This window comes from Carlito syrichta, unplaced genomic scaffold (genome assembly GCF_000164805.1).
Source record: "Carlito syrichta isolate Samal-C Ts95f unplaced genomic scaffold, Tarsius_syrichta-2.0.1 Scaffold308856, whole genome shotgun sequence".
In the NCBI taxonomy this organism is placed as follows: domain Eukaryota; kingdom Metazoa; phylum Chordata; class Mammalia; order Primates; family Tarsiidae; genus Carlito; species Carlito syrichta.
This window is the reverse complement of record NW_007252952.1, coordinates 70,949-82,884: the sequence shown is the minus strand read 5'-3', so window position 1 is coordinate 82,884 and position 11,936 is coordinate 70,949.

Here is an 11,936-nt window from a genome sequence, read left to right as displayed (position 1 = left end):
CTGAACTCGCAAAACCCCTCAATGAAATAACCAAGGGACCAGAGGCTAATTTTAAATGGACATCAGAGGAGAACAAAGCTGTCTAAGCCCTTAAAACCACCCTGGTCTCAGCTCCAGCCCTGGCCTTGCTGGATATTGAAAAACCTTTCCACCTTTATGTGGATAAAAGACAAGGCATCACCCGGGGGGTCCTAACCCAAAAGCTTGGCCCATGGAACAGGCCTGTCACCTACCTGTCAAAAAAACTGGACCCAGTAGCCTTGGGCTGGCTGCCCTGCCTGCAGGTTATAGCAGCCATTGCCATGTTAGTAAAGGACTCAGACTAAACTACCCTTGGGGCAGAATCTGACTGTCACAGCCATGGATGTAGTGGAGTCTTTACTCCAAGGGGCCCCTGACAAATGGATGTGAAATGCCTGAATAACTCATTATCAAGCGCTGCTTTTACATCAACTCCGCATCAAGTTCCAGCATACCCCCATCTTGAACCCCGCAACTTTACTACCAGAAGAAAGTCCCACGGGGCCACCGCATTGTTGTTATGAAACAACTGAGTTCCAGAAGCTGTGCTGAGACCTAACCGATGTCCTGAGAACAAACCCCAACCTGACGCTTTTCTCGGATGGCAGCAGTTTCATCCAGAATGGGGTAAGGTATGCAGGGGCAGCAGTGGTCACTCTACAGGGAACTATTTGGGCTGAGCCTCTTCCACAGGGAACATCGGCCCAAAAACCAGAACTGATTGCCCTAACCGAGGCCCTGAAAGCAGGTAAAGGAAAAGTTGTCAACATCTACACTGACAGCAGGTATGCATTTGCAACTGCACATGTTCATGGAACAATTTACAGAGAACAGGGATTGCTCACCATAGAGGGGAGAACTATAAAAAATAAAACAGAGGTCTTAGACCTCCTGGCAGCAATATGGGCCCCCAAACAGGTAGCTATCATCTATTGCCTGGGCTACCAAAAAGGGAACTCAAAAGAGGCTATAGGAAATAGAAAAGCAGATCAAGCAGCCAGGGAAACTGCTTACTGCAGAGCCACCTGCCTGCTGGTGCTGCCTCCTCTGGTTCTATGTGAGACACGAAAATATACAGAAGAGGACTTCCTCGCTGCACAAAAATTGCAGACAACCTCAAGCCCAGATGGATGGCTTCAACTTCAGGACAGCAGAACCTTCCTCCCTCAAGTCTTGGGACAACAAATCCTAAGGCAGCTCCACGAATGTACTCATTTGGGTAGGACAAAACTAACCAAACTTATGAGAAAAGAATTCTATCTCCCTCATCTGAACCAGCTCGCCCAGGAGCTCATTCAAGGCTGCGTGTCATGCCAGCAGACTAATAATGCTAAGGTCAGTGTAGCCACCCAAGGGGTCTGAGCTAGGGGCCTAACCCCTGGGAGACATTGGGAAATAGACTTTACAGAAGTCAAACCTGGGCAATATGGATATAAATACCACTGGTCTTGGTAGACCTCTTCTCGGGATGGGTCGAGGCATTTCCTACAAAAACTGAAACTGCTTCTGTAACAGTAAAGAAACTCTTATATGACATCATACCAAGATATGGTCTACCTATCTCAATAGGCTCAGATAATGGCCCAGCATTTATTTCTATAGTTACTGGAGGTATTACAAAAACCTTGGGGATAAATTGGAACTTACATTGTGCTTATCATCCCCAGAGTTCAGGACAGGTAGAGAGAATGAATCAAACGCTTAAAGAGACTTTAACCAAATTAACCCCGGAGACCAGTGAAGGTTGGGTAACACTCCTTCCCTATGCCCTCTTAAGGGCCAGGTGTACCCCCTGTATCAAGGGTCTAACCCTCTTCGAAATTCTCTTTGGATGGCCCCCGCCATTACTTCCAAAAATTGGACTGGTAAGAGCACTAGAACTGTCTAACCATAATTTGCTTCAGTCACTGCAGACTCTTCAAGGAGGTCAGCAAGCTGTCACTGAGACTGTGCAGGTAGCCTTCCAGAAACCGGTTCCAGAACATCCACACCCGTTCCAGCCCTGTAACCAGGTCTGGATAAAATGGCACAAAGCTGAGGCTCTCACCCCAAGGTGGAAAGGATCCCACATAGTAATCCTTACTACTCTTACAGCCATCAAAATCAGTGGTGTCCGCCCCTGGATTCATCATTCACAAGTAAAGGCAGCCACCACCGTGCCCCCGGAAACATGGAAAGTCATCAAACCAGCTACTGGAGAAGATCCTCTAAAGATAAGACTTTTGCGGGCTCCGGTATCTTAATCATATTCCTTGCATACTTTCCCCAGCTTGAGGCTATTGGCCTAACCCATGTAATCCCTATACTCCAGGGAACTATTCCTGGGAACTGAGAAATACCATCACTGGGACCGTAATTGCCACCTACGGAGGAAGCGGGCAACCTGTCTTTAATTTTAACCTTTGTAAATTATGGGCAGGTCTAACCCCCGGGGGCACACACACTGATGAATGCGGTACCTTAACTTATGAAAAAGAACTTAAATCTGTTGGTTTTTATGCTTGCCTGGCATCAGGACCAGCCCATTGCCACAAAGCAGGACAATACCTGCTGCATGGGGATGCCAAACTATTGCTCCTTGGAAAAACCAAGACCCCTACATAAGCCTATGTAGAAAAAAGCCTGCTTCCCAATGCAGCCAAATACAAACATGCAACCCACTTAAACTCACTATAATACTTTGGGATGCCCTCAGCATCTGCCAGGTATGGGAAACGGGTAAAACGTGGGGGCTCAGAATGTATGCTGAAGGACCCGATCCTGGCATGCTGTTTACTATTCAAAGGCAGGCCATCCCCCACATCCTAAATCCTATGGGCCCCAACAGCAACTTAATTCTCCAAAAACCTGAGCCTTCTGAGCACCCCCCAACCCAACCACCCCAGGCATCTGGTTCTACCTACCCTACAATATCGGGGGCAGGTCCTGCTCCCCTACCCACCACATTAGCAAGCAGAAATGAAAATCATTTCCTCCCTATGCTATCTGCTGTTTACTGATTTGCAAATGCTACTCATCCTGAAGTAACGAGAGACTGTTGGCTATGCCTAGACCCTCGAACCCCTTATTACATAGGAATTGCAATGAACTCCTCAATAGGCAACACTGAAAAGCATGTATGCATTCTTAACCTTACTACAACTCAGTCCTTAGGACTATGTGTCCCTGGGGACAGAACTCGGCCCTTACTCTGGGAAATCTTCAAGGAAGTGGATCTTGCCTTTATTCTCCCTCTTATAATATAAGTAAATCTCCCTACCAAATGTTGTGTGATACCACCTCTGTAATAAGTATCCCCAATCCAAAAACCTCTAAAGACCTCCACATGGCTGTGGCACCCCCCCCCACCTGGTTTGCTTGTATGCAAGGTATAACACCCTGTATTGCTTTAGAATATTTCAGGGACACCACGGAAATCTGTGTTTTAGTGCATATACTACCCCAGGTATATATCTATGAAGGAACGGAAGGATGAGAACACCTTGGATTCTCAGGCCTCAGGCAATCCAAGCGGGTCCCCATATTAGTGCCCCTCCTCCTTAGCCTAGGAATTGCAGGGTCCACAGCAATAAGTACAGCTTCTCTGGTTGTTTGGGACCAAAACCTCAAAGAGCTAAGTAAACATGTTGATAAGGACCTAGGACTCCTGGAGTCGAGCATATCCTGCCTAGAACAGCAAGTCAGTTCCTTAGCTGAGGTCATGCTCCAAAACAGGAGGGGACTTGATCTCTTCTTCATGAAGCAGGGAGGGCTATGCATGGCCCTGGGGGAAACATACTGTTTCTATGCAAACCAATCTGGGGTCATCCAAGACACTCTTGCCCTGGTAAGAGACAATCTAAAACAAAGAGAGCTGCAAAGACAAGCCTTGGGAAATTGGTATCAGTCCCTCTTCTCTTGGTCCCCCTGGCTCACAACCCTGATCTCGGCAGTGGTGGGACCTCTGCTCCTCCTAATAGGTATAACAGTAGGGCCTTGCTTAATTAAAAACCTCCTGGGTTATGTTAAAAATAGTGTGTCATCAATAAAATTAATAATCCTCAGAACTCAATATAATCCCCTATATGAAAAGTCAATGATCTGACTCCAGGAACAACTGAAAGGGGAGAATGTAGAAGGGGGCTTAAAAAGACATCTACAATGTCAAAAATTAGGCTAAACATGTACTCAGCCTTTGTACAGTTAAAAGGTTCCCTTCCTGGAAACTGGCAACAGCATTTGCTGGCTAGGTTAAACTGTCTAACAGCTTTTTTTTGCTTCTGTGAACCATGCTTGCATTGCTTGAAAGGCACCTAGGCCTCCAGGATGTTGCGGTTTAGCCCACTTGAAAAGTTCCAATGTGGTTTAGCCTTTCTTAAGCAAACCCCTACAGCTAATCAGGGCCTCTTGCTGTGGGACTGTTATGTCCAGCAGGCAAGTGGCTGCCAGCCCAGCTCTTGGCTAATAAAAACTTCCTTTTTATAACTTGTACTTTCAGTATTGGAGTCTGTGAATTAAGGGCTTGGACCCTATTTCAGGTCCCAGCCTGACGAACAGAGACATCCTGAACCCCACAGGGTAGCCTGGCGCCGCGGTCATTCCCAGGAAGTCCAGTCCACAAAGGGTCAGTCGCCTGAAGCACTCTGGGAAGGTGGGTTCGAGCTGTGATTGGGCCTCTGCTGTGGTGTCTCCTGGGAAGTGTAGTCCGGTGACTTGCAGTGGCCACACCTAGATCCCAGCCTTCTGTCCTCTCAGCCTTGGCCACTTCTGGTTGCCCAGGTCCAGGCTGATCTATGGGATTTGGAGCCTCTAGTTACATGGCTTGTTGTACCTGTCCAGTGTACTACCCTGAGAATGGAGTGTGGGGTTAGGGTGTCATTGTGGTCCTGATGACATGAAATGACTTGTCATGAGGCTGTGTGGGGAGGAGCAGGTAGGTGATTGAGAATAAGTGACTGGGTATACCTACCACTACCTGTGGATGGTGAATGGGATTCCGACACTGTGGTGCCTTGGAATCTGGGGCTTGGTGTGTGATGTGTCTGTGTGGGTGACGGCATGTCTCAGGACGTGCAACTCTGGTTATATGCAAAAATTGGTGTGACTAAACCTTTCTTCTGTCTGTCTGTGAATGAATGTGACTGGAATTCAGAAATGGTAAGTTTAAGATCATATGGCCAGGTGCAGTGGCTCACATCTCTAATCCCAGCTCTTTGGAGGGGGAGGCTAGATGATTGCCTGAGCCTGGGGGTTTGAGACCACCTTGGGCAATTTGGCAACACGTTATCTCTACAATAAATCAATTATCTGGGCATGGAGGCTTGCACCTGTAGTTCCAGCTACTTGGAAGGCTGAGGTGGAAGGATTGAGATCGAGACTGGTAGCCATGAACATGCCAGTGCTTTCCAGCCTGGGCAACAGTGATACTTTAACTCAACCCCCCCCCCCGCACTAACACCATCCAAACGGCAAGTTTAAGATAATACAGAACTGTATATGCAATAATGTGATAGTATGAATTTGAGTTTGGTTGTCTGTGGAATTGTGACAATTTCTTTAGGGTTTACTTTTCCCATTTATAGAGAAACACACAGCTAGAATGTGAGTGGTTGAGTTGGTATTTGTACTCAGGTTTGTGCTGCAAGTTTCTTATTATTCTGAGGTTTTGTAACATTATCCTGAGGTTTGAACCATGATAAATAATTTAGCTGGTGGGAAACCTAAACATGATTTTTACATTAAAGAAACACACAATTGTTATGAGAAAATTCAAAATCAGAATAAAATATGAAAATAGGTTTTCTTTTTTAAAAAATTTATTTATTACAAAGATGTGGGGTACAATTCAGGGGTTAGGCATACAAACATTAAACATGCAGGTACCCTTGTTGATAAGGATGATCCTCTCTCCCCTAGCAGTTTCCCTCAACTTTCAGTCCCACCCCTTTCCCCTTACAGTTTTCCACTACTGCCAGTCGCTTTCTTATAGCATTATAATTGTTCAAGGTCACCTTATGAGTGAGAACATATGGAACTCAGTTCCTTGTTTCCATGATAAATCACTGAGTATTATTGACTCCAAATCCATCCCATTTGCTGCAAAGTTCATATATTTGTCCTTCATTATGGCTGCATAATATTCCATTGTGTATATGTACACCATTTTTAAAATCCAGTCCAGCTTCGATGGGCAAAACGATTTTTTCCATGTTTTTGCTATTGCGAATAGAGCTGCAACAAACATGTGTACAGGTATCTTTTTTGTGGAATAATTTGAGTTCCTCTGGGTATATTCCCAATAGGGGGATTGCTGCGTCATATGGAAGGTTGATTTCTAGTTCTTTCAGAAATTGCCACAGCCGGGCTTGGTGGCTCAGCCTGTAATCCCAGCACTTTGCAAGGCTGAGGTGAGTGGATTGCCTGAGCTTGTGGGCTCCAGACCGGCCTGGGCAACTTGGTGAGACCGCATCTCTACAATAAATCAAGAATTAGCTGGGCGTGGTAGCATATGCCTGTAGTTTCAACTACTTGGAAGGCTGAGGTGGAAGGATCGCCAGAGCCCAGTAGGTTGAGGCTCCAGTGGCCGGGAGCATGCCACTGCTGTCCACTCTGGGTGACAGAGTGAGACTCCAACTCAAAAAAAAAACAAAAACAAATTGCCACACTGTCTTCCAAAGAGGTTGTACTAGTCTTCATTTCCACCAGCAGTGTAGAAGTATTCCTTTTTCTCCACATCCTCACCAGCATCTGTTGTTGTTTGTTTTATTAATGATGGCCATTCTTACAGGGGTTAGGTGTTATCTCAAAGTGGTTTTGATTTGCATTTCTCTGATGATGAGTGAGGCTGAGCACTTTTTCAAGTGTCTATTGGCTGCCCATATATCTTCTTTTGAGAAGTGTCTATTCATATCTTTTGTCCACTTTCTAAAGGGGCTGTTTGATTTTTCCTTTCAGCATGTTTGAGTTCCTTGTAGATCCTGGATGTTAGGCCTTTGTCAGATATACAGTTGGCAAATACTTTTTTCCCATTCTGTGGGCTGTCTCTCTGCTCTCTTGATGGTTTCTTTTGCTTTGCAGAAGTTCGTTAATTTGATGAGGTCCCACTTGCCTATCTGATTTCTGAAGGTATTGGCCTTTAGGATTCTGAATAGGAATTGGTTCCCAGTTCCAATTTCCATAAGGGTGTCTCCTGCACTTTCTAAGATTTTTATAGTTTGAGGTTTTACATTTAGGTCTTTGATCCATTTGGAGTTAATTTTTGTGTATGGTGATAGGTAGGGTCCTGTTTCAATCTTCTGCATGTGATCAGCCAGTTTTCCCAGCACCACTTACTGAATAAGTTCTCCTCTTCCCAGTGCTTATTGTTGTAGGCTTTGTCAAAGATGAGTTGGTTGAGTAATTGAGGCTTTGCTTCTGGAATCTCTATCTTGTTTCATTGGTCTATATGCCTGTTCTTGTACCAATACCAGGCTGTTTTGATTACTGTAGCCTTATAGTAAAGTTTGAAGTCTGGAAGTGTGATACTTCCTGCTTTGTTTCTTTTGCTAAAGATTGTTTTGGCTATTTGGTCGTTTATCTTTCCATATGAATTTCTGTATTGTCATTTCCAGGTATGAGAAGAATGATGTTGGGGGCTTAATGGATATTGTGTTGAATCTGTAGATTGCCTTTGGTAGGATGGACATCTAAACAATGTTGATTCTTCCTATCCATGAGCATGGGATATTTTTCCATTTGTTTGTGTTTTCTTGGATTTCTTTGAGCAGTATTTTGTAATTCTCATTGTAAAGGTGTTTCACTTCTCTGGTTAGTAAGATGCCGAGGTATTTCATTTTTTTGGTGGCTATTGTAAGTGAGATTGTGCTTTTTATTTGGGTCTCTGCCTGCTTGTTGTTGGTGTATAGGAATGAAACTATCTTTTGCACATTTATTTTGTACCCTGAGACTTTGCCAAAGTCCTTTATCAGTGCAAGCAGGTTTTTGACAGATTCTCTCTTGGATTTCCAAGATATAAAATCATATCATCAGCAAAGAGGGATAACTTGCCTTCCTGTTTTCCTATTTGGATACCCTTGATGTCCTTCTATTGTCTAATTGGTCAAGCTAGGACTTCCAACATAATATTGAGCAAGAGGGGTGAGAGTGGGCAGCTTTGTCTTGCTCCAGTTTTCAAGGGAAATGTTTCTAGTTTCTGTCCATTTAGCAATATGTTAGCTGTGGGTTTCTTGTAGATGTCACTTACTGTTTTGAAGTATGTTCCTTCTGTACCTAGATGTTTGAGGGTTTTTACCAAGAAGGATGCTGGATTTTATCAAAAGCTTTTTCTGCATCTAATGAGATAATCATGTGGTTCTTGTTTTTACATCTGTTGATGTGTTTAATGACATTTATGGTCTTGCAAATGTTGAAACCTGCCTTGCATCCTGGGGATGAAGCCTACTTGGTCATGGTGGATGATTTTTGAGATGTGTTTTTGAATCCAATTTGCTAGAATCTTGTTGAGGATTTTTGCATCTATGTTCATGAGGGATATTGGCCTATAGTTGTCTTTCTTTGTTGGAGCTTTACCCTGCTTGAGTATCAGTGTGATGTGAGCTTTGTAAAATGATTTGGGGAGATTTCCATCTTTCTCAATTGCCTGGAATACTTTCAGTAGGATTGGTATCAGCTCCTCCTTATATGTTTTGTAGAATTCTGCTAAAAAGCATCCGGTCCAGGGCTTTTTTTGGTAGGTAGTTTTCATATGACAGAGTCAATTTCCTGATTGTTATTGGTCTGTTTAGTGCCTCAATGTCTTCTTGTTTTAACCTGGGGAGGTTGTGTGATGTCAGAAAGTCCTCCATTTCATTTATGTTATCAAGTTTGTTTCCATATAGGTGTACATAGTAATCTCTGATAATCCTTTATTTCTTCGTGGTCAGTTGTGATTTGATCTTATGTATATCTAATTGTGTTTATTTGGGCTTTTTCTCTCTTTTTCTTTGACATTCTGGCTAGAGGACCATCAATCTTGTTAATTCTTCAAAGAACCAGCTTTTTGTTTTGTTGATGTTTTCTATGATATTTTTGTCTCTTATGTCCCATATTTGGGCTCTTATTTTTGTGATTTGGATTCTTTTTCTAAAGTTGGGTTTTTGGTGGTCTTCTCTTTCCAGCTTCCTTAGGTGATTTGTTAGGCTCCCCACTTGTGATCTTTCCATTTTCTTTATGTGTGCTCGTAGAGATATGAATTTCCCTCTTAGAACTGATTCATGGCATCCCAGAGGTTTTGCTAAGATGTTTCTTTATTTTCATTTGTTTCCAGGGAACTTTCAATTTCTTCTCTGATTTCAGTGTTGGCCCATTCGTTGTTCAGCATCATGCTGTTTAGTGTCCATGTCTTTGTGGTCTTTGGGGATGTGTTGTTGGTTTTGATATTTATTTTTATTCCACCTTGCTCTGAGAATGTCCATGGCAAGATTTCAACCTTATGGAACTTGTTTATGCTTGATTTATGGCCAAGGATGTGATCAATCTTGGAGTATGTTCCATGTGGTGATGAGTAGAATGTATATTCTGTGGTTGTTGGGTGGAATAATCTGTAGGTATCCACTAAATCTGTTTGGTCAAGTGTCAAATTTAGGTTCTGGATCTCCTTGTTGATTTTTTGCCTTGATGATCTATCTAGGCCTGTCAGTGGAGTATTCAAGTCCCCTGCTATAATAGTGTTAGAGCCAATATCTTTTTTTAGTTTATTTAGTAGTTGCTTTATAAATGCTGGTGCTCTTGTGTTGGGTACATATATGTTTGGGACAGATATTTCTTGTTGATGGATTAAACCTTTTATCATTATGTAGTTGTCCTTTTGTATCTTTTAAAATTTTTGATAGCTTAAAGGTTGTTTTGTCTGATATTAATATTGCAACTCCTGCCTTCTTTTGTTATCCATTTGCCTGGAAACTTGTTTTCCATCCTTTAACTTTGAGTCTGTGTGTGTCCTTTGTAATGAGATGAGTCTCCTGGATGCAGCAAATAATGGGGTCATGAATTCTTATCCAGTCTGCCATTCTGTGTCTTTTCAGTGGTGCATTTAGTCCATTCACATTCAGGCTGATTATTGGAATGTGACTGTTTATCCCTGTCATGAGGTTCTTATAAAGTTTTTTCTTTGCTTGCTTGTTTTATTTTGGCTTTGAGGTTAGTTTATGCTTGTTTTCAAGTTTCTTATTGTGCTGTATTCTCTGTTGATTCTGTGCTCTGCTGTTCTCTTGGGAAGTATGTAGTGATTCTTTTTTTTCTTCTATGCTTAATACCTTTCAAAGTATCTCCTGTAGAGCTGGTCTGGAAGCTGCATAATCTCTTAGGGATTGGATATCTGGAAAGGATTTTAATTCTCCATCATTGATGAAGATGAGCTTGGCTGGATAGGAAATTCCTGGTTTAAATTGCTTATCTTTGAGGACTTTGAATATATGCCTCCAATCCCTTCTTGCTTGTAGTGTTTCTGCCGATAGGTCTGCTGCTATTTTGATGGGTTTTCCCTGGTAGGTAGTCTGACCTTTCTTGCTGCCTTTAGTATTTTTTCTTTTGTGCCTACTTTGTGTAGGTGAATTACTATTTGTCTAGGGGTTGGTCTTCTAATTTGATGTCTTGTGGGGGTTCTCTGTATCTCTTGTGATTGGCTGGTCATATCTCTGGTGAGATGGGGAAAGTTTTCTTGGATTACCTCCTGGAATACTTGTTCCAAGTTGTTCTCATTTTCCCTTTCTTCTTCTGGGATACCAATCACGTGTAGGTGTGGCCTCTTGATATAACCATACATCTATTGTATGCTTTGGTCCTTCTTTCTGAGTCTTTTTAAAAAATGTTTTTTACAGAATGGTTAATTCCATGTCTGACCTTCAAGTTCTGAGATTCTTTCTTCAGCTGGATTGATTCTGCTTTCCATGCTTGTCCTTTTGTTACTTATTTCCTAGATGAAGTTTTTTATTGCCAGAATCTCTGTTACATGTTCTTTCAGTGTTGCATCTTGTCTTTCTTGAGTCTTATTCCCTCTTTCCAACCACTTTCTGATCGCTTTCATATTCTGGGGCCAGTCATTGGTGACTTCCATTGTTTGGGCATCAAGGTCTGATTTCTCAGGAGTTTTGTCTTCGTAGACTTGGAATTGCCTGAGGTCTTCCTTTGACTTTTCCTCATTTGTGACAGATATCTTGTTTTCTTTTCTCTTTAGTTCAGTTATTCAGTGTCAGTGGAAGAGGCTTTTCCTTTGACGTTTGTTCAGTCCTCTGTTCTTCCCTGGTCTGGGCTCTGGATTTGTTCTATTTTGAAATAGGATGGTGGATGGGAAGTTTTGCTGTCTCTTGTAGTTTTTGAAATCCAAGTAAATTGGGGGATGTGGTGCTAGGAGTCAAATGCTACTTGCAACTTAAAATGTTCACTTATTGTTGTATGTTTTCCCTGAGATCCACTCCCCACCACAACTCTATATGATGATGCAAAGCAGAAACCAACCCACCCCACAAAACAATCTGCAATAATAACAAAGCGAGACAAAACAAACCACAGCAACAGAAAAACCCCAAGAAAACTAAACACACACACACATGCCTAGTACTAAGTAAATAGAGAAGAAAGACAAAAAGACCTTCCTTATTAAGGGAGAATAAGAAAAAAAGAGAACAAAAAGGTGAGGGGAACCCTCACCTCACACCTCACACATATATTGACACACCTCTTAAATTGTAGAAAATGAATATTTTAAAAAACTCAGAAGAACAAAAAGAGCAAAAACCAATAGCAAAATCAAAAGATGAACACTCAATCATTCACATACACACATAAACAGAGAATGACAAATAAAAGCAGAAAGAAATAGAGAAAGAATAGAAAAAAAAATTGGGAGGGGATGCAGTTCAAAGCCTCACATACACATTCATGCACAATGGAAAAATATC